Genomic DNA, 3,797 nt, shown 5'->3' with positions numbered 1-3,797 from the left:
GCAGTCTTTTTCATAGGGTTCTAACTAGGGAATAACAGCGAGTTGACAAAACCTTTCCTCTGAAAACTGAGATCTAAAAGCCTAAGTTCTTTCCTGGCCTGGTCCTTTCATAACTTTTTCCCCAAAGAGCCAATAGGTATAGTCATTTAATACAATATTATTACTCTACTGTTCTAATAGTCCCTTGTGTGAAAAAAATATAAACAGAATGTCAATTTGGCAAAATTAAAATCCTTTTTGCTAATTGGAAGAATGATTATTTTTATTAAATCACTTTACTGAGCTATTACTAAAATGTGAAGACATACATTTAATGAACTTGGAGATAAGTATTTATCTATGAGGCCATCACCACAATTTATGCTATAAATATATTTATTATATCCAAAGGTTTGTTTTATATGAGCATCATCAACTATATAAAAACCTATGGCATAATGAAATAAAATGCACTGCTTTCTTCTTTGAGAATGCCATTCCATACCTGAAAAAACACAAAGTTAATTAAATTACTGATATACTTGACATACATTTTGGCATGAACACCTTATCTCACTATAATATGATCTAGGACAGTAAATAAACTTGGTGTAGCATAGTTTCATATTTGCCTTTTAACTTAATCCTTGGATCCATGCAATGAAAGGAAACTCAACTCCATTGTGATTCAGAGAGTTAGCATAATCATGCAAGTGTAGAAAGGATGGTTAATGGGACTAAATTTATTGTTCTGTTTTATTATTATGCTTTACTGTAATTCAGGCATTGAATGGGTTTTATAAATGTTTATAAAATAATTTTAAATTAAATTTCATGTAGATTTCAACACATCAAGAAAAGATCAATGTGAATGAGTTTGGTGTAGTCTGAGAAGACATGTTCTTTACATATTACCCACCCAAATTCCATCCTGCCTTTTCTGTCTCTAGACAGTTTTGACTCATTAATATTAGATTATTATGGCAGAGTTTAGGATCATTATTAGAGTACACATTTTTTGTCTTGTTTTTGTTTTGGGGCCACACCTGGTGACGTTGAGGGGTTACTCCTGGCTAAGTGCTCAGAAATTGCTCCTGGCTTGGGGGACCATATGGGATGCTGAGGGATCAAACCGTGATCTGTCCTAGGTCAGCCGCATGCAAGGCAAATGCTCTACCACTGCACCACCACTCTGGCCCCCACAAGTTTAATTTTTTATTTTATTTTATTTTGGTTTGGTTTTGGGGCCACACCCAGTGACGTTCAGGGGTTACTCCTTGCTATGGGCTCAGAAATTGCTCCTGGATTGGGGGACCATATGAGATGCTGGGGGATCCAACCGCGGTCTGTCCTAAGTCATTGCGTGCAAGGCAAATGATCTATTGCTTTTGCCACCACTCCGGCCCCCACAAGTTTATTTTTTAATTGATTATATTACATTGATGTATATGTATTTTATAATCAGAAAACGGGAAATGCTATTTTTTCTGTGCATGAAAACTAATGAGAACAAAAGGAATCATTATTTAGAATTATCATATCCAAACAAAATCCAACAACCTCAAGAATAAGATCTTGCTTCTTGTTTTAATGGCCCCTTTAAATCTCTCTTTGCAGGGTAAAAAGATAGTTTACTGGGCAGAGAGAATTCTTTGCAGTCAGGAGATTCAGTAGCATCTGGGCACTGGCAGGTGTGGGGTAAAACAAGCAAAACCAATTATCTTTACTATGTTTTTATTGGTAAAATAAATAATTTGAAAATCCAAACTGTAATAAAAGTACAATTGCTCTTAGATGTTAAAATTATTTCAATGATCAATCATTTTATTATAAACTCCTTATTAATATAAGTTGCCTCAAGTGTTCTGTTTTTGGTAAATATGTTGTTTCTTTCACTGAAATTAGTTTTTTTATGTACTCAGGATCAGTTCTCATTAAGGTAATCTAAATCAAGACTCCAAAGAGATAACATATCAAAAATAGTAGTAATGATCTGTTCTTGCAGGGATATGTTGATAAAGGAACTCTCTGGAAGAGGAGAAACACAACTATGAAAATATGGGGGCTAGGGACCAAGTGGTCTTAGGTTACATTGGCAGTGTTTAAAAAAAGGGGCAGAACTAAATATTCAAGCCAAAGGCAAAACAATGGAATCAAGAGACCCAAACTTTAACAACCTAAACTTAAAGTGGGCCTATTATACTGGCAGACTGAGAGAGGGTGGTGGTGGTGGCGATATAGGATGCACTTGGGAAACATTGGTAGAGAGAGATGGACACTGGTGGTAGGATTGAGCCAGATTGTCTGAAGCCCAACTATGAAGGACTCTGTAAATCACAATGGTTTCAATAAAATAAAAATATTAAAAAAAAAAAAGATAAAGGATGAGAGCTTACACTGCTGTTGCAAATGTTGTCTGGTTCAAGTTCTATGGAAAATAGTGTGAAGAGTTCTCAGTAAATTTATAATTGAGCTGTCATAAACCCAGCATTTCATTTTGGGGTATCTATCCCCAGAACTTAAAAACATGCAATCAAAAGTAAGTATGTATACCATTATTCATTGCTGCACTTAATACTGTAGCTAAGCATAGAACCGACCTAGGTGCCCAAACATAAATGAATGGATTATGAAGATATAGCACATGAAATACTATATAGATGCAAGGAATGATGAAACAGTGCAATTTGCTAAGTGAAGTCAGAAAAAGTCAAACACTGGATGATCTCATTTTTCTGTGGTATATAATATAATTGTATAATATAATGTATAATTGTATAATATAATGTACTAAAGGGGTGTTGCCTAGGCCACCCTTGTCTCCACAGCCTAGGAAGGAAAAGGTCAGAGAAGAAAAGAAGTTAAGGTGAGAAGAAAAGAAGATGAGAAAAGAAAATAATGGGTGATCTGGGCTTCCATTATATTGGGAATGTGGAGAGTGATAGCTATACAATCAAAGCTTATTCAACAACACTGAAATCATGAGATCTAAGCTATAATCACCAAATTTTGAAGATTACTTATCACTGTGGTGGTGGTGGTGGTGGTGATGGTGGGATCACAGGGCCAGGGTGGAGGTGGGTGGAGGAAAGAATGGCTATGACAGAGTGTGGGAACACTGGTGGAATGAAGGGAAGTTGATTGTGGTAGTGGCAATGGTTTTGAAATATTATATGCCTAAAACTCAACTATCAATAACTATATCAATCACAGTTCTTTAATTAAATAAATTTACTTAAAAATTAATGAGCTTTTCATAAGGCCTTCAGGGATAAAGTTTGAACTGCATCTGTGATCACTGATGTTTGCCTACTGAAGTTTGCATACAGCTAAAGGTCTACATTGTATTAAATGAATGATCAACAAATCTGTTCAGATTGCATTTATTCCAGGCAAAAGCTAAGGATAAAAAATAGGTTTAATGAAAAGACTTTTGCAATGTGGAAATGAAAACAACCATGTAAACATAAAATATTTATACCATAAACTTATTTTCAGTAAAGTAATTTTATACCATATGTAAAATTTTAAGTAAGTGATCAAGTAAAGATGCAGATGGATTGATATTATTTGGCTTATCTCTCATTTTATTTCTTTTTTTTTTTTTTTTTTTTTGGTTTTTGGGCCACACCCTGTGACGCTCAGGGGTTACTCCTGGCTATGCGCTCAGAAGTTGCTCCTGGCTTCTTGGGGGACCATATGGGACGCCGGGGGATCGAACCGCGGTCCATCCTAGGCTAGCACAGGCAAGGCAGGCACCTTACCTCCAGCGCCACCGCCCGGCCCCTCTCATTTTATTTCTTAAAATGCTTCCATTC

This window comes from Suncus etruscus, chromosome X (assembly GCF_024139225.1).
Source record: "Suncus etruscus isolate mSunEtr1 chromosome X, mSunEtr1.pri.cur, whole genome shotgun sequence".
NCBI classification, from domain to species: domain Eukaryota; kingdom Metazoa; phylum Chordata; class Mammalia; order Eulipotyphla; family Soricidae; genus Suncus; species Suncus etruscus.
The sequence above is the reverse complement of the archived record's forward strand: the minus strand, read 5'-3'. Positions refer to the sequence as shown.